The sequence below is a fragment of the Alosa sapidissima genome, chromosome 24 (genome assembly GCF_018492685.1).
Source record: "Alosa sapidissima isolate fAloSap1 chromosome 24, fAloSap1.pri, whole genome shotgun sequence".
Classification (NCBI taxonomy): Eukaryota; Metazoa; Chordata; class Actinopteri; order Clupeiformes; family Clupeidae; genus Alosa; species Alosa sapidissima.
This window is the reverse complement of record NC_055980.1, coordinates 26949932-26976038: the sequence shown is the minus strand read 5'-3', so window position 1 is coordinate 26976038 and position 26107 is coordinate 26949932. Positions and strand designations below refer to the sequence as shown.

The window sequence follows — 26107 nt, the reverse complement described above, 5'->3', positions numbered from 1 at the left end:
TTAAAAATCTGTGACTCCCTGACACAAAACCTGATTTCCATGACTTAGGACTAAGTAGTAAAGCTAATGACCAGATATACACCAATTCTGCATGCAAATATTTGTATTAACGCATTTTGGCAAGTACATTTAAAATCAATAAAAATCCACGACTGCCCCAGAAATGATACAAAATGACTCTTAACCGAGTCAGCTCATCAACAGCTATACGACCACTACGGGATGCCAGTCGCTCGCTCGCACACACACACACACACCAAATGCACTGGGTTAGTACTCCCTCCTTACCCAGAGCCTGGACATATGACCAGCTCAAACTCCACTACCTGTGGCATGCCTGTGTGTGTGTGTGTGTGTGTGTGTGTGTGTGTGTGTGTGTGTGTGTGTGTCCTAAGTGGCCCTCTGAGTGGTAAGGAATGCAATGTCCCGTCCTGTGTTATAGTGGAGGGGGAATGTGAGTGTTCCAACACACACACACACTGTTGTAGGAAAAGTCAATGAACATGGCGTGCTTGCTATGCCTGCCCACACACACACACACCATCAGAGGAGACAGGCAGGGGTGTGTCCCTATTTACAAAGGGATCACCCAGAGAAGATGACCAATGTTGTGAGCGTAAGGCACACACACTCTGTGTTAGCCATGCCAATGTAAACACACACACACACAGCCAGTCTGGTATCGGCGAGAAATCTCAGTCCGGCAAACAACAGAGTGAATGAATGGGTCGGCGTCTGCAGCTATGGGCTGGAGAGGGCACACACACACACCTCTCTTATCTACCACTACACACTGGGGAGGGAACACACTCTTACTGGGGAGGACACACTGTTATCTACCACACTACACACACACACACACACAGGGCTGGGTAGACTCTTATCTACCACTGCAAAACACACACACACAAATATTGACACAAACAAATTGTCTGGTATCTGAACTAAAACAAGATTGAAAAGATCAGAGTAATCAGGGAGTGCAGTTAAAAGCCTCCTCTAACATAAACCACTCTGGGGCGACACACGCACACACACGCACACAGTAAACGTATCCCTGTACAGAGCCAACAACATCAATGGAATCTACCCTGGTCTGTTTTCATTTGGCAGTGACCAGCTACCTGGAAGACTTATCAGCACAGCCTGAGAAAGAGCGAGAGCGTGCGTGCTCGCAAAATAGATTTGCTTGTATCCGAGACACTTTTGTTACGATTCACCCTCCTGTCCACACACACACACACACACACACACGGCTGCTCTGGTCCCTCTGGTAGCCTACACACAAATGCTCTGGTGCCCCCCCACCTCTTTACACAAGTCAGTTGATGTGAAAAAAGTGAGAGTCGCCAAAAAGCGATCGGTTTGCATCCCGGTGTGTGTGTGTGTGTGTGTGTTGTTGAGCTGCAGCTCATCCCTGCTTATGGGTCCCTGGAAACCGCAGCCTAGAGGTGGCCTAACTCCAGATTACACCTGTTCCTTAGCAACAAGTCAGATGGAGCGGATTACCTGCCCGCGATTACACTGATTAGGTCCCAACGAGCCGCTCGAAGCAAGACGGTGTGTGCCACGCTACGCCACGCAGACACGACACCACGAGGCCATAACGCTACGCCATGCCACTCCGACACGGCCCCACGCTACGCCACGCAGACTCGACACCACGCCACGCAGACACAGCCCCACGCCACGCTACGCCGCGCAGATACGACACCACGCCACGCTACGCCACGCAGACACGGCCCCACGCCACGCTACGCCGCGCAGATACGACACCACGCCACGCTACGCCACGCAGACACGGCCCTATGCTACGCCACGCAGACACGACACCACGCCACGCTACGCCACGCAGACACGACACCACGCCACTCAGACACGGCCCCACGCTACGCCACGCAGACACGACACCACGCCATGCAGACACGGCCCTACGCTACGCCACTCAGACACAGCCCCACGCTACGCCACGCAGACACGACACCACCACGCCATTTCACAGAGCGCCGCCGGCACAATAGAACTGAGTGGTCAGTCACATGGCGGCGTGGGCGGTAAAGTGCGCTGCTGGTGTGCGTAGCTGTGCGGAGCACAATGGAATCTGATGGACAGTGGAGCGCACTCGTGTCGCCGCCACCGGGGTGCGTAGGCCTGCAGACCAACCACGTTAGGGCCTCGTTAGAGCTCGTTAGGGCTTCGTTAGGGCAAACCACATCACTCCGGCAAAGCAGGTTAGGGGCAGAGCCTCATTAGGACATCAAGGGAGAGGTTTAATTGGAGTGACCACACAGGGCCAGAGGGGGTGACCCCTATCGTCTCTAGGCTATGAAAAGTGAGAGTGACCCCTATCGTCTCTAGGCCATGAAGAGTGAGAGTGACCCCTATCGTCTCTAGGCCATGAAGAGTGAGAGTGACCCCCATCGTCTCTAGGCTATGAAGAGTGAGAGTGACCCCTATCGTCTCTAGGCCATGAAGAGTGACCCCTATCGTCTCTAGGCCATGAAGAGTGACCCCTATCGTCTCTAGGCCATGAAGAGTGACCCCTATCGTCTCTAGGCCATGAAGAGTGACCCCTATCGTCTCTAGGCCATGAAGAGTGAGAGTGACCCCTATCGTCTCTAGGCTATGAAGAGTGAGAGTGACCCCTATCGTCTCTAGGCTATGAAGAGTGAGAGTGACCCCTATCGTCTCTAGGCCATGAAGAGTGAGAGTGACCCCTATCGTCTCTAGGCCATGAAGAGTGACCCCTATCGTCTCTGTGCCATGAAGAGTGAGAGTGACCCCTATCGTCTCTAGGCCATGAAGAGTGAACCCCATCGTCTCTAGGCTATGAAGAGTGAGAGTGACCCCTATCGTCTCTAGGCCATGAAGAGTGAGAGTGACCCCTATCGTCTCTAGGCCATGAAGAGTGACCCCTATTGTCTCTAGGCCATGAAGAGTGAGAGTGACCCCTATTGTCTCTGTGCCATGAAGAGTGAGAGTGACCCCTATCGTCTCTAGGCCATGAAGAGTGAGAGTGACCCCTATCGTCTCTAGGCCATGAAGAGTGAGGGCTGGCTGAACTCAGATTCAACTCAGAACTAATGTCAGGTGCTGAGAGCCAAATCGATGGGTGCCATTTCAAACACCGCAAACGAACTTCACATATTTTACTTGATTGCGCAAAAACTGAATTCTGCAAAAACAAACTCTACAGGATTTATGGTAGAATATTAAAAAACTGACACATTGATTATGAAGATTGTGAGAGTAATTTATGATATCTGCGCTTAAAAGTAGGACACACTGTTCCATACACGAGTCACCGCAGCAGCTATCTGGGCATTGGCGATGTTTGCATTACGAATGAGCGGAACAGTTCTGAATGTGGAACGGTCCTGTTGCATGGGACTCCAGAGGAGAAGGAACCGAAAGAAACTTTCCATCGCCAGCTCGTGCACACACACACACACACACACTCACACACACACACACTCACACACACTCCATCACCTCCTCCGAGACCCCTGTTCCCTTTTCTTATTCACTCTTCCCTTTTCCTGTCCTGAACAAACAACCGTTGGCCGTCACACACACACACACACACACACACACACACACAACCATAGACACACACACACACACACACACACAACCATAGACACACACACACACACACACACAAACAACCATAGACACACACACACACACAACCATAGACACACACACACACACACACACACACACACACACACACACACACACAACCATAGACACACACACACACACACACACACACACACAACCATAGACACACACACACAACCATAGACACACACACACACACACACTCACACACAAAAATCGGCCGCCACAGATGAATATTCTATGTTTAATTTAATTTAAATTAAACATAAGGTCAAATCCTTGCATTGCCATTGAGCTGCGCTTTTTATGCACGCAGCCTTTCCTTGCCCCGCCCCGCTCTCTCTCGTAGCCCGCTGCCACTCCTCTGCATGTGCATTTAACAAAATATTCACGATTGTTGAAGGATTGTTGTTGCCACATACAAGCATTGCATAGAAGACGTCTGGCTAAATTGCTATTAAGTATATATACTCTTTAAATCCGCTTAGCATCGTGACCATGCTGCGCACATTTGTTCAAAACTGCTGCATTGAAATTAACTCTGCTAAGGTCTTATCACAACATAGTAGGCTACATTGAAGAGACTAAACTAAGTTAAGTTATGAAATCAAGCAGTATGTCAAAGCTAACGTTAGAAAACTGTTTGGATGTTGAATTTAGCATGCTTAGCCTACTTACAGCTGCTTGTCAATTTCGTTCAAGGGCTCATTTTATTGACTCCGACACTGAATGTTTGCAAAATCCCGATGTAAATGGAAAAGTGTTTTCCAAAACTCAAAAGTGCTTGTCCCAAGGAGAAGTACGAACCTTTATTTTAACTATGTAGAAAACGTTATGAATTGCATCCACACATCAGCAGCCTTTCAACTGTGTTACAATTGCAAGGGTTCCCTCAAACGTCTTAAAGTGCACCAAGTCAACTACCGCCACAAATTGAACCCAATTCTTTGGGAAACACTGCATTCTACTGTTGGTCTTGCACAGATCCCTAAACTCTCAATTACCCCCCCCCTGCGACCGATGCACTCTACTGTTGGTCTGGCACAGATCCCTAAACTCTCAACTAACCCCCCTGCGACCGATGCGCAGATCCCTAAACTCTCAACTAACCCCCCCGCGACCGATGCACTCTACTGTTGGCAAACACAATTGGTGGACACTTGACCGCAGCGCGGCATAACGGGGAGCTTTTCCTCGGTCTTGACCAATGTTCCCTCTAAGCTGCACGCGGCCGTGCAGACCAGTCGAAGTGGCCGCGCAATAGATTTTTAGAGGGAACATTGGTCTTGACTGCAGCGCGGCATAACGGGGGGAGCTTTTCCTCGGTCTTCCTCTCATTTGGACAGGGCTGCTGCTAAGCGGTGGCCGGAGTGTTCTAGAACAGTGTGCCAAACAGATACTGAGCGGCCAGAGTTCCAACAGCCAGGAAAGAAACAAAAACACCCTCACGGCTCTCTCTCTCTCTCTCTCTCTCTCCATAACAAAGCGAATGAAAGCGTGTGATCTAATTTGCTCTGGTGCCAAGTCAGACTGATATAATCCATGCTCAGGCACTGAGGGTGTTGCTTAGTGTACCAGTGACATGGACAGTGATAGTGATGATGGGACTGACAGCAGTTCCATCAGGGCCAACATTCACTCAGAACAGTGCGTGCACACACACACACACACACAAGCGCACGCACGGCACACACACACACTGCTCTGTTGGAACAGCCGCTTCCCTTTCTGTGAGCTTTACTCGGCAACACGGTTGCAACAACGCTAACTCTAACACAGAGTAAAATAGGAGATCACACACACACACACACACACACACACACACACACACACACACACAGACACACGTAACTACACTGACCGGGCAAAGAGGCAAACAATCGCTCACCACACCCAAACGAGCCAAATCACACACACACACTTTTGCAGTCTTGCGTAAAACAATGTCCAGCCATCACGTGGCCTGCTGGGGTTTTCCACACACATCCCCATGCACTAAACAGCAGAGGGAAGAGTGTGTGTGTGTGTGAGTAAGTAATGTTGCACCGTGTATCGATACTAGAAAGATATCACGATGCCTTCACGCAAAAATCGATACAATTTAATTAAAATAATAGCGTTCTGTGTCTGTGTGGACTGCTCCCACTCTCCATGCTCCTTGCACGCATCTAGGAAAGTGGGCGTGTCAAGCAGGCAGCTCTGAGTGAGTGAGTGACCAACGCCAACATAGTTCTCTAGCCGACAGTCCTTTGCCTTGTGGATAAAACAAAAGGTTGAAGTGAAATCTGGAACTATTTCGGATACATCACAGAAACTACTATTTTACTCGGAAGTTCAGAACCCAGAATTGACCGGCATACTACAAAAATGCACCAAATTCAACACAAATGACTCAATACATTTGGATCTCTGCGTCCTTTTTTTTTACAGATATTTTAGGATCTCGCCATGGTATCATTTCAGTGTCGAGCATCGAGATATTTAGGACAGGTATTGTATCAAAGTCATAATTTTGGTATCGTGACATCACTAGTGTAGAAAGACCAAGAGCCCCATGTAGTGAAGTGTGTGTGTGTGAGAGTGCCTGTGTGTGTGTGCCTGTGTGTGTGTGCCTATGTGTGTGTGCGTGCCTGTGTGTGTGTGCGTGCCTGTGTGCCTGTGTTAGGGGTGTCACGATTCTCCAAATCCTCGATTCGATGTAATTTTTGATTTTAAAGTCACGATTCGATTCAATTTTCAATCTTTTTTTAATATTACTATTAATGCATTCCTTATATGTTATTTACTCTTTTTGGCCTTTTCCTTTTCTTTTTCGGGGGGCTTTTATTTTGAAACCGCTTTGAAACCGTTCCAACCGCGAGGTTGTAATGTAAACAGAACTAACATTAGGCTAAAACAGAGACGTGAACATAGTAAAATGAAACAGAATGTTCATTTGATTGTTTCAGCACACTCCGAAGAGACCCAAGGTTAGTGTTCATGGAATATGTACTTATAAATGTGCATTTTAAGCCTTAAAGTAACTTTGGACTTAAATTAGACCATCTTTTCACTTGCTAAGGGCCCGTCCACACGGAGACGCTTTTTAGGTTAAACGCAGAGGTTTTGCTTCGTCTTGCCCGAGCGTCCAAACGAATCCTGTAAACGCACTGCCCGAAACCGCACTTTTCTGAAACCTGGTCCCAGAGTGGAGAAATCTGAAACCGTAGCCCGTTTGAATTCGTTTAGACAGCGAAACCGCACATCCTGCTTGCGTATCGATGATGTCATCGCCACACCTCAGCTGCCCTGGACTTGCACTTATAGTATTGCCTAACAATACTAGTTTTCATACATGACATTACCTACGATTACACTCCGTAAGATAAATATCACAACTGGTGCTGCGCAGCGCCGAAAGCTTATGACTTGGTGGACTGAACACTGTTTTTTCCCGGTGTTTTTTAATGCATTCTAGCTACTGTCAGTGACGCGAGAGAACTTAAGTTATTAGGAAAGTGCGGTGTAAGTTTAGGCTACATTAATTTGTGCGTAGTGCCAGTGTCATTCATTTATTTTACATGTCTTACAACATATATACATGCATTCAGTCGAGTGAAATCAGATATAAGCATACAAAGACGCTTAGAACTCACGTTAAGCCGATGGTAGCACACTGAATGCAAATGCGCGATTTGATGCAGGCAAACGTATTGACTGTTACTAACGAAGGTTTTATAGCAATATTATAAATGTGGCGACAGAATAGCCTAGAACTTGGGTAAGCCTTGCGTTTAGTAGCCTAATTGCGGTGATAGCCAAAACTAATGTGAATCACGGACTATCCTACAACCAAAGAAAGTAAAGGTGATTAGTAGGCCTACCTGCGTTAGCCAAATAAAGGACGGGACTGCACCCTTCACAAACCGTAAAATAAAGTTTATTAGTTTTACAGTTGACAGTTCACCATCAGTCCACACAAACAATTCTGGTTTCCATACACTAGCCATTTCGTCATAGCCTATTCTGTCTGTTTGTAAAGCACAAACTTTGGTCAATTTCTGTAAAGAAACAGTGCCACCTATAGGCCTGGGGTATGAAGTAACGTGTTGAGTCGTGTTGAGATGGATCCGTTTGGACGCAAATATTCTTGATGCGGTTTCAGGGAAGACAGAGGAAAAAAAGATCGGTTTCGTATGTGTGGACTAGCCCTAAGTTGAGTAGGCTAAGTTAGTTTAATTAGTAATTGACGTGAATGAACGAATACTTCCACACCGGTGATTTCAAAGTAGCAAGAGGGGCTTTGATTTTGGTAGGTTGATGTGTTGGCCTATATTTCAACTGGCTGCAGCTTAAAATTAGAGGAGTGTTGACGCTGCAGTTCAGCACGTGCATGTGTGTTTGTGCGTTTTGGCATACATGCTGGACGTGACATTGGGGGTGTGGCTGCATCATCGATTCTACTTTTAAGTTCGAAGTTCGAGATTGATATGTAATTTTGATCGATTTCGAAATAAAATCGAAATCGTGACAACCTTACTGTGTGTGTGTGTGTGCGCGTCTCTGCAAAGGGGCCAAGAGCCCCATGTAGTGAAGTGTGTGTGTGTCCTTGTGTGTGTGTGCCTGTGTGTGTCTGCAGAGAGGCCAAGAGCTCCATGTACTGACCAGCAGAAGTGCTGCAGAGAGACCAAGTTGAAAGTGAACTGGACTCCTTAGGCAACGCCAACGTACGTGTGTGTGTGTGTGTGTGTGTGTGCGCGTGCGTGCGCCTGTGTGTGTGTGTGCGCGTGTGTTGGTGCGCGTGCGCCTGTGTGTGTGTGTGCGCGTGTGTGTGTGCTGCAGAGAGACCAAGTTGAGAGTGAACTGGACTCCTAGCCAACCCCAACGTTTTTGTTTGCTGATTTTCGTTTGTCCGGGGTTCACTGCTGGGGGCTGCAGAATGGGGCACTGCCAACGTACGTGTACGTGTGTGTGTGTGTGTGTGTGTGTGAGCGTCCGGGGTTCACTGCTGGGGGCTGCAGAATGGGGCACTGCCAAGATCTGAGCTGCATTTCAAATGGCAAACGCCAGCATTTTAAAACAGTCTTTTACTTTCTCGATTTGAGTGAGAGTGAGTGAGTGAATAAGGAGAGAGAGGGACAGACAGAGAGAGAGAGAGAGAGAGAGAGAGAGAGAGAGAGAGAGAGAGAGAGAGAGAGAGAGAGAGAGAGAGAGAGAGAGAGAGAGAGCCACCAGAGAAAGAGTGGAACTGACAGATAGCAGGAGATTCAGGAGGAAGTGGAGGAGTGTGTGTGCTGTTGAGAGCGAGCGTTGCATAATCACTGGCTCCACACACACACACACTATACGGCCCAGAAACACTGACCTTAATTACCGTGACGACAGTCCCCGGGGAGCCGAGTGCAGAGGCTGCCTTAACTAATGAAAACAGTGCTGCTCCGTCGGCGCGGCAACACTACAGTTCTAAGGTTACCTGAAAATGACCTTCCCCGAGAAACAAGGGTCACAAGGACACAGGAGTGGTCATCGCAAACGCTGCCGTTTTACTGGGAGTGTACATCGCAAGACTGAATCGCAAATACATTTACACATCTCCGAAGGACCTGCAAGAGTGGGCTTAATCAGGTGCAGTTCACCAAAACAACGTCGCTAAGTTGTTGCTAGGGTAATTAAGATGGTTGCTAGCCCAGCTCCTTAACCACTACGCTACCACTTACTGCATGCTAGCTCAGCTCCTTAACCACTACACTACCACTTACTGCATGCTAGCCCAGCTCCTTAACCACTACGCTACCACTTACTGCATGCTAGCTCAGCTCCTTAACCACTACACTACCACTTACTGCATGCTAGCCCAGCTCCTTAACCACTACACTACCACTTACTGCATGCTAGCTCAGCACCTTAACCACTACGCTACCACCGCCCAGACTGGCTACAGCGCTTGCACCACATTCGGGTCATTTCCTGGTCCCACTCCATCCATCTCTGCTACTCACTTCGTGTCAGTCTCTCGCTGTACTGTCACAATAAAGGCACAATAAAATATCGGTACTTAACAAAAACAGGAAATGTACGCTACTCTGACCCTCGCGTACTCGCAGAGTTGCCACTACGCTACCACCGCCCAGACTGGCTACAGCGCTTGCACCACATTCGGGTCATTTCCTGGTCCCACTCCATCCATCTCTGCTACTCACTTCGTGTCAGTCTCTCGCTGTACTGTCACAATAAAGGCACAATAAAATATCGGTACTTAACAAAAACAGGAAATGTACGCTACTCTGACCCTCGCGTACTCGCAGAGTTGCCACCATGGTTCATTGGTTACTCTGAGCCCCTGGGACTCCCTTAAAGGCCTGAGAGTTCTAGAATCAATTATCAGGTGAGGCTCCAGGCACCTTTTTTTTTTTAAAAACTATAAAGTTTGTGTGTCTTTAGGGTTTTTGTTTTGCCTTTAGTCAGACAGGACCGTGTAAAGTAACAGGAAGCGAGTGGGAGAGAGTGCAACGGAGTAAGAACGCGGGTCAGATTGTAGCGCAGGTCCCGGTGGACACTCCGACCGGAATGTTGTGCGCGCCTATGTGGCAGATGATCAGTCGGCAATTAATCAGTTAACCTGTTGAGGAGCACGGTCCCAAATATGTGATTAGAATGATCGCGAACCCAGAGTTCTGCATTATGATGCAACAATTACCCTCAGAAATGTCCCCCATGGCCCCAGCTGTGGCGCAACTGGCTGGGGCACCTGCACCGGCGACCCGGGTTTGATTCCCGCCCCATGGTCCTTTCCGGATCCCACCCCTGCTCTCTCTCCCATTCGCTTCCTGTCACTCTCCACTGTCCTATCAAATTAAAAAGGCATAAAAAGCACCCCCCCCCCCCCCAAAATAAAAAAAAAAAAAATATATATATATATATATAAATAAATAAAAGAAATGTCCCCCATAGACTGTATTGAGAACACTGAAACTATAGATTGTTTGCGTAGAATTCTAGAAGGAACCAGGAAAATAATTCACTCCTCCACAGGTTAAAAGAGTCATTGTTGCAGCCAATAAAATCCCCAAGTTAGAGACTTCAGCGTCTGTGGTGTGGATGTCATTAGGCGTGTTCGACTTGAGGCAGATCTGTGCAGATCTGACTTGATGTGATGCATGCTGGGTTGAACACAATGCATACTGGGATGGACGCAATGCTTGCTGGTTAGAAATTCTGTCCGACTTCTGTCAGCCGGGGAGGGACTTACCACCGTGACACCATGTCACATGACCTTAAAATATCGCGGGAGTCTTAGCCTGCAGACAGATCTTGCAGTTGCCTTCCACGAGCTGCACGAGCTAAAACACGCCCTCATGACGTCAGTTCAAAGACGTGATAGGGCCATTTGGGAGGAATGTCCCCATGACTATTATGACGGGAGTCTCATGCTGCTTCCTTGGAATATGGAAAATAAACAGAAATCGAAGGGATACCTTCTTATACGTGATTTCTGCAACAATGGTAGGCTAGTCTACTGAAAACGTTTGGATATTCTGTTATTTTCTGCTGTTGGCTAAATAGATAGACACACATATAGGGGAAACACTTGATATTGAATTTATGTGCTACAATGCAGGCCTGTTAACTGTATGACAACAGTGGTTTATTTAAACTACATCATAAGAATTTATTTAGTCAGGCCATCCTTAAAAATATTTTTGTTTGCAGTAACAGCCAAAAAAAATAAAAAATGGGTCGGTAGGTAGGTCAATATATTTTTTTTCCAAGATTCAAAGTAAAAAAAAAAGTTCAATTTTGGTCATGTTGATTACCTAGGAATGAATTTACACAAATGTGCATATCGTGACGTAACTGACTGGGTCTTCAACCCGTGCCTTCAGGCGCACCATTGCAAACCTCATTCTGATGCAGGTTATATAGACCAGCCTTTCTCAAACTTCTTTGACCTGAGGCCCGGTCATGGCAGACTTTTGGGTCATAGGGCTCATCTACATGTACCCAGAAAGAAGGCTACAATAGCTCTTGACCACGTTATATTGAAATTTGACTATACAATACTCAATGCTATACAGTGTATTATACAGTCTCTGCTCTGTTTCTAAGGAAGTTACAAAAAACAACGTCGTTCTATTAAGTTTCGTTAAATAAATAAATAGCCTTCCAACAGGTTGAAGCGGAGCTTTGATACCAACGTTATCGATTAGTTTCAGTTTCTCTCGCGCAGACGCGCATTGAATGAATGCTCATACCACCACTTAATTGTAGGGCTCCATGTTTAATGACATCGATAGCAGAAACGTTTGTTTTCTTTTTTCGTCGATCCGCGGTTTCTTGATCAACTGCGCAGCAAATTATCAGATGAAGCACCGGGCCTAATTTCACTCCACGACTCAGCAGTCTCCATGTTGCGGACCCATATTTTGAGAAATGCTGAATAGACCACAACCAATTTCAATACTCCGACACGGTCACCGCTAGACTAGGGGGAGAAGGGATGAGAAAAGATCTGGCCACAGTTCTTCCAGAACTTAGTAACAGCGTTATCAGTTTGTGTGAATGAAACGAAGTGACATGCGTAAAACCAATGGTGTAGAGATGACGCCACAGGTTTTTTTTTAAGTGAGCCACGTTTGCATGTAGGCAATTTATATTCACAATACTTGGGCCTACTAAAAGAACTATTATTTTATTGCATTTGTATTGGTTGTTTAGAGTAAAAAAAAACAATCGGTCGGTATTAACGCAAGTTTACAACCGGCAAGTCGGTCGGACTAAAAGGGGAAAAAAAAAAATATTTGGGTCGGTTCTAAATTGACAGGGTCGGTCGGGTTACGGCAAACGAAAATATTTTTAAGGATGGCCTCAGTCATCATGCTCATTTTAATGAGTAAGAATGAAAGTTCTGCTGTGTTTATTAAAAACAAAATTCCGCGATGTCTCCCGCGAGTCACGTCAGGCAGACTGTAGCCTGTCTGTCCAGGATGAGCTGCCCTCTGTTGTAGCTCCTCCCGGCTAGCCTCTGAAGATCACGTTTACGTAGAAAGCCAGACCAAGTCAGACTCAGTCCAAGTCGAACAAGCCTTTTGTGTCTAGGCTTGGTTTCCTGCTCCCCACTTCCTCCCATACTGAGCAGTCTGATCAGGCAACGGAAACCTCCATGTGACTCCAATCGCACAAGCTTCACTTTGTCACTTTGTTTTGCCCGTAATCACTGAATTGTGTTATCGTTCAAGCTTATCGTCATGTACTCATAAATGACATTAAATGGTCTCGTCGCTAATCGCTGTGACTTGGGCATTACGGACCAAAGCTCACAAGAACCGAGACGTCCAACCAATCTTCGCCTGGCGTCTTGTATAACACCGCATTATAATGCTAAAGGAGGCGTTTGCATTCTGACGGCCTTTTCACAGCTTGTGCTTGTGTGCGTGTGAGTGTGTGAGAGTGTGAGAGTGTGTGTGTGTGTGTGTGTGTGTGTGTGTGTGTGTGCGTGCGTGTGGGAGAGTGTGAGTGTGCGTGTGTGTGTGAGAGAGAGTGTGAGTGTGCATGCGTGTGTGTGTGTGTGTGTGAGCATGTGCACACATCTGGTCTCTGTATGCATATGTACATCTGTAAGGGTGCATCTGAGTCTGCACAGGTGTTGGAGTGTGTGTGTGTGTGTCCGTGTGTGTATATCTGAGTCTGCACAGGTGTGGGAGTGTGTGTGTGTGTGTCTGTATATCTGAGTCTGCACAGGTGTGGGAGTGTGTGTGAACAGCTCACATAATGTCTTTAGATCTTCCGCCCTTATGAGTGTGTGTGTGTGTGTCTCAACGCTTACGTTTAAAAGTGGTTGCCGGCTTTGCAACCAGGCATGAGGTTTTGGTTGCCAAAGCCAACCAAATCTGGTCACCACTTGTAACAATTTGGTAGCCAAGGGCAACCATTACCGTGGAACCCTGACTCACGGACTGGAGAGCTAGGAGATCTCTAAGTGCGGCAAAGTATTATGGGTTACAAATAAACACAGGGATCCCACTCTAGGTCAAATGTAAATCTCCATGACTTTTCCCTAGCAAAAAAACAACTGAGTTTGCATGCCTTACTATATAGTGAATGGTACAATATACTGACCAATGATTTCAGAGCAGCCAGTTGGGCTACTCAAGCAAGCAGTAAAGCTAATAACCAGATATACACCAATTCTGCGAAGAAATGTACTTGTATTAATGTATTTGGGCAAGTAAGTTTTAAACTGCAAAATTCCCTATAACAAAATTCCCTGATTTTCAAGGACTTTGCCCAAAAATATTCAAATTTCATATCTGGAATAAACTGTCCAAAATTCCAGTATTATTCCAGAAATTCCCTGACCCGTGGGAACCCAGTAAGTAAGTAAGTAAATAAAAAAATAAATAAAAATCCCTTCCAATAGCTCATGGTACCGTTAAGCCTCTTACATACTGTAGCATTGTGCTGGAGGATTTAGAGGCTCCTGGATAACAGGCCACATTACTAACATTGATGCTACTGCTGTAACACTAGCCACACTACTAGCATTGATGCTACTGGTGTAGCACGAGCCACATTACTAGAATTGATGCTACTGGTGTAGCACTAGCCACATTACTAGCATTGAGCTACTGGTGTAGCACTAGCCACATTACTAGCATTGAGCTACTGGTGTAGCACTAGGCCCATTCTGCTTTAGGTCAATGTTACTTAGTTCTTATTTCAACACACCACCATGACGTGCACTGCATGCCCTGCTTTTACTGCAGCAAGCAGGACAAGAGTGCTGCCACTGGATCACTGTTCGACACACACACACCTATCAGGACATCTACAGGTGAACCACCTGAGGAGGTCTGGCAGGGGGTTTGTCCTAAATGTGTCACAGTGAGAAGGAGTGTAAAAATGAGTGTGTGTTTCCCTTAAATTGATGGAGACTTTATTCCTGATGGGGTGTGTGGGTGTCGGCCCTGATGCCTAGCAACAGGTGCCTTTATGTGGTGGACGACCTCGAGCATCAGGAGCCCCACACTCAAAGGTCACGGGAGTCCAAAAGGTCGCCGTAAAGATCACCGCTACACCCCCCCACAAACACACCCTGCTATTTACCCTGCTGCATAGTAACACTCATAAACAAAATAAATAATTCCCCCTCCTCCCATAAAAACTAGTTCAGACCTACTGGGACACCTTCTGTGGATAAGCACACACACAAACACACACACACACACAGTTGGCCATGGAGCCAAAATAATGCTGGTCCAGATTGTCTGAGCAGTTCCCTTTGTTCCGCAACGTTCTGTTCTGTTCCGTTCTGTTCTAAAGACGTCCCTGAGTTTGGCCCCATTGATCACGCCCCGGAACAAGGGGCTGGAGTGAGCTCCAGACTTACTCTGAAGAGCAAGCGAGGGGTGACCGTTTTAGACCAACCCACCCCTACACAAACGTAACACTGCCAGCACAGACACACACACACACACACAACCTCCACCTACCAACCTCCTACACACACACTGTATGTCTGTGTGAGCTCAGAGTAAGACCCCACCCCCCACCCTGTCCCTGGTTTGTGTCACACACAGATAGACATGACAGGACTATATATGTGTGTGTGTTCCCTTCTTCCCTTTCCTTTTGCTGAGCGAGAGAGAGAGAGAGAGAGAGAGAGATAGAGAGAGACAGAGAGAGAGAGAGAGACACTGCTGCTTCACTGTCCATTGTGAAACTACTAACTGTGTTCAGTAGGTGGTGGTATCTGGGCAGACTGAACATAACGTGGGCCCCCAGCTTCCTGTCTCTCTCCCCAGTCCCCTCACTTCCTGCTTCTCTCGCCTCACTTCCTGTGCCACATCTACCCTGTACAATGGCTAACCTAGGTGGGGGGGGGGGGGGGTCAGCAAACCAGGAAGTCAACTTTAAACTTACTTCTAAATTTAAACCAATGCACACACGCGCACACAAATACATACACGTATTACTGGATAAATTCACATGATGATGTTTGTGTATAAATTAGCATATATATGAGATGAAGCAAGTGATCCATGATTTAATATATTATTTAACACACATGGGTGGTGGAGAGTGTATGTGTGTCTGTGTGTGTGTGTGGGGGGGGGGGGGGGGTGTTCTGGGGCAAGTCTGGTTCATCTCACTGACCCATTACTCCAAACAGCTGTCTGTGTATGTGTTTGTCACAGGGCCTCTGGATATCACCATCTCCCTACATTCAACTGGGGCTTCAAAACATGGGAGATATGTACTGCATCTGCATCTCCTCACCGGCCTACTCCACCAGAGCCGAGACTCTGAGGCGCTACCATGGCGCTACCATGACTACCACAGGAGCACCTGTACTTCGTCCCCTTGGAATCAGAAGGTTCCATCTACATTCTGAGTAGTTCCAGGATACTGAGCTTCTGATGTTTTAGAAATCCACAGGGTTATACTGATAAGTGGAACAAACTTCTTTTAGATATACTGTGTCCACAAAGTGACTTGACTTGACACAAATGCATACAACTACAAGAAACAGTTCACCCTAGTCACAGAATAAGAATGTGTCAATAACTGACATATAAAACAAATAGAACCTTATAATTCTAAGTGTCTTAAATCAATTCAGAAATTGTAAGGGATAATGTATAGAACGCCAGTCATTATCGGGAAAATAAATCCTGGAAGGTTGAACTGGACCCCGACGTGCCAGCGGAGGAGTTTTGCTTCACCATGAAGGGACTTATTTTCCCGATAATGACAGGTGTTCTATATGTTATACCATTTATTATACGGCTACTTGCCAAAATGAAAAAATAAACTCCACATGATATGTCTCTTCATTTATTTGTTACCGTTTTATTGTGGCTTTTGCGGAGAAACAAGTAGTTTGCAATTCACGCTGAACTTCAATCATACATTCTTACGCAGCTGATCAACCAGCTGCTTTTACTTTTGATTGAAGTGATCAAACTACTATGAAAGACATGAATAACAAGCACAAAACCCATTTTCCTTGACAGCGGTCGGTTATACAAAATTATCAGACCTTTGAACGTTGGGAAGGCCCATTCAAGTGAATGGAGCATTGAACAGCATTATGAAGAGTCGTGTAATAAAATTGTGATACACATGGCTGTTCTGTTGCCATAGTGAATATAACACTACGCCCAAGGTATTGCTATTTAAGTCACAGGTAAAATGCCCACTGGTATCAAAGCAGGAACTGCCGTGCTTTAAAGACATCATGAGACAGGTCACCCGTCCACAGCCAGTCTGACAAGTTCAGTTTTATTTTTTTTTATATGAGAACCGATGTTTTCAGCGTCACACGCTCAACAGGTAAAACTGGACTCTGGCTTTAATTACAGTCAACACTTGGACGTTAAGTATCATCATAGGATGAAGTAGGCTACTGTTCTCAAAATCGTATGTCCCCCTGATACAAATCCAATTAAAGAATGAGTTCTTGGTCTTTTTTTTTTTTTATAACAAGATATTTTGAGTCAATAGAACACTGCATAAATGTTTCTTATTGAAGGAAAAAATAGAAGCCTTCAGGTCGCGCTGTTCCTGCAGACACCGCCCTGACATATTGCAAGAGAAGGAACTAGAACTTTTTGCGCGCCACTAGTCATACAGGAAGGAAGAAAACGCGCGTCGCGGCCCACAACGCCAACGTGAGCGTGCTGCAGCAGCGGCACTCTATCGAGAGCCACGCCACCGTGATACGTTCTCCCCGCCGCTATGCGCTCACTAGAGCTCCGAGTTTACACGTTTCCGACCACTAATCATCCCGGCGCGAGCCATAACTAACGTGAATACTGTTGTAAAGCGCAACAAATTAAAGATGTGCGCGCTGACCACGCTCGCTGCGCCTCTGCACCGTGAACAGGATCAGAACCGTGAAAAACACGTCATAGTTCAACCTCCGCTCAAAACCACATCCTTCCTCGTAAGACCCGGACAACACATACGGGCAGCGATAAATCATGCAAACATACATCTACTTAGAATTTTAAAAAAGTTTTAGTACCACACAGCGCCGATCACTAATGAAGAGGAGCTAAAACTTGTTTACAATTCGTGGCCCTATACCTGCTGTCCTCGGCTCGCAGTTTATTTTTTTCAGGAAGTTGCTTGTTTCACACATCAAAATGAGCTGCTGTCGAAATATGAGACAGCACGCTCTCTCGTAACAGTTCGCCTTCGCCAGCTTAGTACAAAAGAGCATTTTTTCCTTTTCTCTAGCCTTGGTTCTTGATAATCCGATTGTATCCAGTGTGCAATTATGAAGATTTTGCACCTCTCCGCTCCGGTAAAGTAACCTAGTTCAGACGGACATTCCCCTCCTCTGTTCACAGGTCTTTTTACAACGCTCAGCCGCACCTAACGTTACGGGGATAACTTACAGCAGCACCAACGATTCGTCAAGTGTTACAGGGCCACAACCATAACTTCATGCAAGTTACATGCGCCATGCGATCAATCCGATCGAGAGGTTTCTCCATCACGTTTCTTTCTTTAACAACTTATTTACACACACACACACACACACCCAAAAGCCGAGCCACCCCGCGCTGTGTAACTTTAAGTGACGCAGGAAAAGAAAATGAGGGCTTTTCATCATTGTTGATGGCGTTACTTGAATGCATGCTTCTCTAGGTTATTCCCTGCCGATTAACGAGCTAATAAAGATCAGGCTTGAACTTCAACTGCGACTTCAAATTAGCCTGCTAACCTTAGCCAACTTAGCTTACCAAATCGGCAGACAGACAAAGCCAAAGAACGAGTTCAGACGTGAGTCACCTGCTAATGTTCACGAGGACATTATGAGCGGACAGGTAAACCAGCACCATGCACACAGTATAAACGACATGTGTGGACATACAATAGTTTACCACCTGAGTAACTAAAACAGGAAACAAGTGTGGAAACCTTGCTGTAAGTTGGTCATTTGTAACAACTTCGTCTCGGGCGTGCACGAGAATCGCTGCGGAACGACCCAAAGAGTTTTGCCACGAGATTAAGTTTCAATGAGCTAGCCATTCTTCATAAGATACATAGTTATAGAGGGGGGGAAATAAAATGTTGAAAGCTGCTTACCGTTGAATTGTGGGTTTCTGCGGGCTTCGCTGACTTTCAATGGCGCGATGAGGGAGCGGCGATGCCAGAGCACGACACGCTTCCGGGAATGAAGACACGCGCACGTCAAAATGCTGTCGGTTCCAGGCGGGCACGAGCACGAGCGAATGTGCAGAATGAATGGGCCTGTATGCACGCGCCCGAACACGTCGCTTTAGCTAAAGGGTGCAGTTACAGACATTCTTCACGATAATGGCGCATTCACTACCAATTCATGTTTGCATGTAATGAGGTAAATACCATAGGTATTACTGTGAAATGACATTCAGACATAGCTTTGTTGTTTACGTCTGGTATTTGATAGCCTAAAAACAAACACACACACACTAAGTGAAAAAAGTTCTCAACATTAGCCATAGGTTGCTGGTGAGTGCCTGTCTGCTGTTCATTCCCCTGTAGGCCCTTGGGACACATGACACTGTGCATTATTAAACCTGTCTGAGCAAAGCATTCTTCAAGACCTCCCTACTGACACCAGTTACAGAGCCTGGACGCCTGTTACTCAGCAGTGGATTTGTGTTTACCTGTCTGTTACTCAGTGTGTTTGTGTGTACCTGCCTGTTACTCAGCAGTGAATTTGTGTCTGTTACTCAGTGTGTTTGTCTTTACCTGCCTGTTACTCAGTGTGTTTGTGTTTACCCATCTGTACTCAGTGTGTTTGTGTTTACCTGTCTGTTACTCAGTGGATTTGTGTTTACCTGTCTGTTACTCAGTGTGTTTGTGTTTGCCTGTCTGTACTCAGTGGATTTGTGTTTACCTTGACTTCTGTTGTTATCTCTGAAGGTTTTCAGTGGTTTCTGCAATGGTTTCTACATTCTGCAGGATACTTTTTTATAACTCAACCTGTAATATCTCACCATGTTGGCTAATATAACTAACGTGGAACATGGAACATCAGTATGCATCAGGTGTTGACCAATTTCCATTAATTAAGCTGTAAATAAACGTTGGTTAGTTTGGACTTTTTTTTTTACATTTTCTTTTTATACATTTGTTGCTTACTGTATACGGTCTAATTAAGTGAAGCTCAGCTCTTGCAATGACAATAGAGACAATTATGCAAATGATATAGGATATGATATAGGATATACAGACAGGCTAATCATATTAGAAGTAACAACTTTAATGATTTCATGTACAACTTGGCTTTGGCTTGGTCTTAAACCAAGAGTATATACTCTTTTGATGCTGTGAGGGAAATTTGGTCTCTGCATTTATCCCAATCCGTGAATTAGTGAAACACACTCAGCACACAGTGAGGTGAACTACAGCACACACTAATCCCAGCACAGTGAGCTGCCTGCTACAACAGCGGTGCTCGGGGAGGGGTTAGGTGCCTTGCTCAAGGGCACTTCAGCCGCGTACTACTTGTCGGGGTTCGAACCGGCAACCCTCTGGTTACAAGTCCGAAGCGCTAACCAGTAGGCCACAGCTGTCCGTTCTGAGGTCAGCCGATGTAGTCAGATGCACCATGATGTCGGTGTCATGACCCTGCATACCTGTTAGCTAGAGGCCTAGAGCAACACCTACCCACAGCAACGCATGCAGAGCACACACACAAACAATTACTCAACAGATGATGGGTTTACCTGTGGATTTAGCACCGGCCAAAAGGGATCAGATCATGCCGGCCCAGAGGATTGATCTGGTGAGATTATGCCCCATTGCCCTTTTATCCTCAGTGTGCTGGTCATGTGTGTGTATTTTTTGACGCCACACCTGCGCCTGGTGGAGTTTGTGACTTTTCTGTAGGTTTGTGGTGACTGGCTGTATTCTGGTGACTGGCCCAGCAGATTATCCAGCTGTTGTGTGACACACAGAGCCATCTTTGTCCTGCCTGCAGCTCTTGGGAATCTTTATGCTGAACAGAGAGGACATCTAGTGGCCATTAGAGGTATTGTCATTACGCTCATTGCTTATACAGTAAGTGAAACCATAGTCTATAGGTGACACAGGTTTACGATTTCTTGTTCTTTTCCATTATGTAACGAGGAGAGGAGGGAGAGGGGGATACAACACAGAGAAAGAGAAGAAGGGATAAAACAGACGCAATGAGAGGGAGAGGAGGATATGGGCAACATGGAGAGAGAGAGAGTGAGAGAGAGAGAAGAGAGGATATAACAGATGCAATTTGGAGAGAGGGAGAGGAGGTTATGGGCAACACGGAGAGAGAGAGAGAGAGAGAGAGAGAAGAGGGGATATAACAGATGCAATGGGAGACTTTTCAGTTATTCAAGAGAGGATGTGACTTCATGTGACCTATGTAGGGTCTTCTACACAAGAGAGGATGGGACTTCATGTGACCTATGTAGGGTCTTCTACACAAGAGAGGATGGGACTTCATGTGACCCAAGTAGGGTCTTATGACAAGAGAGGATGGGACTTCCATGTGCTGTAAGTGGGTCCTTACCATAGGCTGCTTCCCAGAACCTTCTGAACAGGGGTGGGACAAAATAGGCCTATCGATACGGCATTATATCCTATAACTTTTTTGCGATAGATTATTAATGCACCATAGTGCCAAATACAGATATTATTACTAAACTATCTGACCTACCACTCAACACTGGCACTACTTACTGCATCCTCATGGTGGCACTACTTACTGCATCCTCATGGTGGCGCTACTTACTGCAACATGGTGGCACTACTTACTGCATCCTCATGGTGGCACTACTTACTGCAACATGGTGGCGCTACTTACTGCATCCTCATGGTGGCACTACTTACTGCATCCTCATGGTGGCGCTACTTATTGCAACATGGTGGCACTACTTACTGCATCCTCATGGTGGCGCTACTTACTGCATCCTAATGGTGGCGCTACTTACTGCATCCTCATGGTGGCGCTACTTACTGCAACATGGTGGCACTACTTACTGCATCCTCATGGTGGCGCTACTTACTGCATCCTCATGGTGGCGCTACTTACTGCAACATGGTGGCGCTACTTACTGCAACATGGTCGCACTACTTGTACAGAATCTCCGTGTGGTTGTCGAGTGAGGGGTGGGGGCTTATATGCGGCCGCTGCCTGTCACAGCTGTTTTTTGTTAACAAAGTGTAGCCTATGCATTATGTAGGCTAAAGAAGAGAAATCTATTGTGCATAGGCTAATACTTGAAGTAGGCTAGTCACGTAAGTGCGCACTTGAAATTGACCTAGCCTACAGTATTTGTATGTGTGCTTCAAATAAACACATTTATCTGTTTTCAACGTTATGTACCAGAATTAGCTATAGAACCCCAAATCTGGTTTGCGTTGGAGAGAGAGAGCATGCACAAACTTTATGGTAGGCTACCAGCCAATTCAGTAGGCTAACTCAAGACTTCAAGATCATACAACGTTTTTAAGCAACAAACAAAATACTAACATCAATAACAGTGAAGTTGTTCGTTTTTTCATGGTTTATTTTTTTCCAAAAGCATCCTCTCCCCATGTGTCGCATTTACGTAAGGAGCTTGGAACAAAGTTGGGTTTTCTTCGTTTTCATTTTCTCTAGGCATATATGCTCAGCAAATATCAGCGAGCTCAGCAGGTCATGAAGGCTATCAATGAACAGAAAACCGTGTTGGCTAACAATTTATTAAATACTCCTGTTATTGTCGTCAACGACGTTGCTGTAGGCTACCTGCCTTTTCAGCGCCTTCTGCTTATGATGATTCAGTCTTCTGAATTTGTTTGTCCTTGCCATGCAGTTGTAGGCTAACGTGTCTCTAACGTTGCCTTCAGGTGTTCTATCAAAATGTTGTATGCCGTCATGGACAGTAGCTCCGTGATGTCTGCATCTTTCCAGGTCGGAGATTTTCTGGACAGCATGCCACTCCATCATAACACTGGCATTTAAGTCAGATCTAACCACATGGACGCACGAAAGAAACGTCACCAACACGCCCTCTCACTAGATGTGAATTTTAACCACATGTTCTACTCCTCGTTCAGACACAGCACATTTACATAATGTCCGGAGGAAATACTAGGGGGGGAGTTGTATAAACACCGGGTAAATTCGGACTTCCATATGACCGGTTATGTCGTTCAGATATACGGCCCCACCGTTTAACATCGGCAGAACCTCCGGTCTTACACGTATGTCTGAAAGCGCTTAGTAATCCTACAGTACGTATGACACATACTCACACAGTAGACATATATACGCATGCATGCACATGCACACACACAGGCACATAAACAGGCAAACACACATATGCACGCACACACACCCACCCACACACACATAAACATAAACATGTACACGCACACATGCACACAATTCAAGAATTTCTCAGAATTATGACCAGGCAAGATGGGGGTGGGGTTGTATAAAATGTATATTACATGTGAAATCTATGAACTAATCATGTTTTGGTACTTGTTGTCTAGCACAGTGTTTCTCAAAGTGTGGTCCGGGGACCACTGGTGGTCCGCAAGCTATCCCAAGTGGTCCGCGGGCCGACGTGGTAAAATATAATATACTGTAGATGAGTTGTTTGCAATATTAAACCAACTTATATGTAAATCCAAACAGTTCTGCAACAAGCTACGCCAGTTTAAATCATATGAGTCCTCTGACACAATAAGCAAGGTGCCAAGACAATAAGCAAGGTTGTTCAGTGATATGTCTATTGTGTAATATACTGTAGGTAGGTACAGTAGGTCTACTGTTTTTTATTTTTTAGCTAGGTGGTCCGTGAGGTTTCTATTTATTGGTTAAGTGGTCCTTGGTCTGAAAAAGTTTGAGAAACACTGGTCTAGCAGATACCAGTGAGAATTGAGTGTGCATAATGCAATTCAGTGAGACAGTTAGAATCATATATGCCTTTCAGCGCTTATTTTTGTGGAAAACATGTGCTGGACTGGGCGGCGGTCATATTTTGTAACGCTCTGCGGTACATCTAGTTTCCCAATAATTTGATAACTCCCAATAATTCAATAAAAATCCCCTCATAAATCCATATTAAATATGAAAAAATTCCCAATAATGTAATATTTACCAATAATATAATAATTTCTGTACCGATAATGTAACAAATGATTACATGAATGGGAGGTTATTACATTATCAGGTTAACCTTATTTCTGCAATTATGTAATATTTCCCAATATTGTAACTTTGGCCCAATGGTGAAGTAGCAACATTAGCCAGTTAATGCCAAGCACATGTAGTTACATTATCGGGGATTATGATATGTAGTTATTATCGGGGATTAGGACATGTAGTTACATTATCAGGGATTATGATATGTAGTTATTATCAGGGATTAGGACATGTAGTTACATTATCGGAGATTAGGACATGTAGTTACATTATCGGGGATTTTTACATTATCGGAGATTAGGACATGTACATTATCGGAGATTAGGACATTTAGTTACATTATCTGGGATTTTTACATTATCGGGGATTGGGGCATGTAGTTACAGTACATTATCGGGATTAGGACATGTAGTTACATTATCGGAGATTAGGACATGTAGTTACATTATCGGGATTAGGGCATGTAGTTACATTATCGGAGATTAGGACATGTAGTTACATTATCGGGGATCATTACATGTTTTTTGGAGTCATGAGGGGATTTGTATTACACTATTGGGGATTATTACATGTTTTTTCGAGTTATGAGTTTTTTCTTTATTACATTATTGGGAAATTATCCAATGATCAGGATCTACAAGCCTTCTTCTACAAGCTCATACACAACAGTTCAAGGCAAGAGAGTGAGTGCTTTACTGAAACGACCTACGGCATACAGGTTAGGTCTTTTTACACGTACACGTACACACATACACACACACACACACACACGTACACACACACACCCTCACACACACACACACACTTACACCTGCATCCTTGTTGACATAAACCCACCAAAAGGCTTCCACAGTGGGCACAATAGGTGGGAATCTTGTAGTTGTGTAGAGTCTTAAAACTATGCGGCTTGTCACTCTACACACACACACACACACACACAAACACAATAATCATCATCCTCATCATCACCATCATCTTCCTCCTCCTAAAAGTATTGTCACTCTACACACACACACACACACACACACAAACACAATAATCATCATCCTCATCATCACCATCATCTTCCTCCTCCTAAAAGTATTGTCACTCTACACACACACACACACACACACATTCATAGTTACCACTGTGCCCCTTTTGGCCTCAGTACATTTGCTGGTGATTATGATGATGCATTTCTTATGGAACGCCACATTGCACTCTGGGAAAAAAACATCATGACACAACTTAATTGGAAAGTTAGCAGACAGTATGATTCTCATGTGTCTTTCTTGCAAGTATGTATATGTGTGCATGTGTGTGTGTGTGTGCATGTGTGTGCGTGCGCACATGTGTGTGTATGTGTGTGCGTGCACACGTGTGTGTGTGTGTGTGTGTGTGTGTGTGTGTGTGCGCGCGCGCGCACATGCGGCAAAGCAAACTCACGTGTGCACTGGTATCCTTGCTTGGTGAGTCCCCTGAGAATGAAATGAACACAGAGCGAGTCCTGATCATTCACTCTTCACACACACACACACTTACGCTCACACCTGCATCCTTGTTGACATAAACCCACCAAAAGGCTTAACATGAGCGAAAACCACCGAACCATCGGTGCAAACGAACTCGGGTCCGGACCAAGTGGTCTGGTGTGAATGCGCCCACACTCGCCACATTAATGGTTAGACAGAATTCTCATTGCGAAATCAAAATCCCACTGAAGCTCCATGCGGTTTTGTACACGCAGCCTTTTCGTTACCATTAAGCTGCAACGATAACATGTATTGTGTTTCACATCATAACATATTGAAAACAAGACACAGTTGCGTGTTTCCTATAATTGACTATATATGCATAATACAAAACGTTAACATGACACTTACGTTAGGCTACTTGTTTCAGCCGTAGTAGGCTAGTGGTGATATCCAGTCCTCCAACTGACTCCAATTTGCGCTTACATTGACTTTCTGAGTCCTTCCGTCTTCGCGGGCGGGTAGGTGTGTCTAAAGTCATGCATGTAAAGAATGTTGTATGGATTCTAGCAGCAGACTTCTGAATGATTTCCAATTTCTTTTTTGAATGTCGGCTAATACGTAACTGCATTGCAGTAGTCTGCTAGTGATAAAGGCTGGACTAGTTTCTCTGCATCTTGTTGAGTTAAAGAAAAAAGGCTGCACAAAGGGAGAGGGGGGGCAGGATATAGCATCGAGAGAAGTACAACCCCAAAACAGAAAAAGTTGGGATGTTGTGTAAAATGTGAATAAAAACAGAATGTAATAATCTAAAACTTCATTTTAAAATCATTGATCCATTCATTTTTTCTATTAGTCGGACATCTCCCAGGTT

General features: G+C 45.4%; 1 protein-coding gene and 1 long non-coding RNA gene across 3 annotated transcripts in view; one reads left to right on the top strand and one right to left on the bottom strand.

The window, feature by feature from the left end:
- LOC121700216 overlaps window positions 1-26107 on the top strand; it is a 1725899-nt gene that overhangs the window by 646559 nt on the left and 1053233 nt on the right.
- On the bottom strand, window positions 22565-26054 carry LOC121700317. Of its 2 annotated transcripts, XR_006027181.1 has the most exons (4): window positions 25645-26054; window positions 25338-25527; window positions 24583-24983; window positions 22565-22595 (listed from the first exon to the last, which is right to left on the bottom strand). It is a non-coding gene; the product is annotated as an uncharacterized LOC121700317 (long non-coding RNA). The 2 variants fall into 2 exon arrangements; XR_006027180.1 differs by lacking the exon at window positions 22565-22595 and having other exon boundaries at window positions 23573-24983.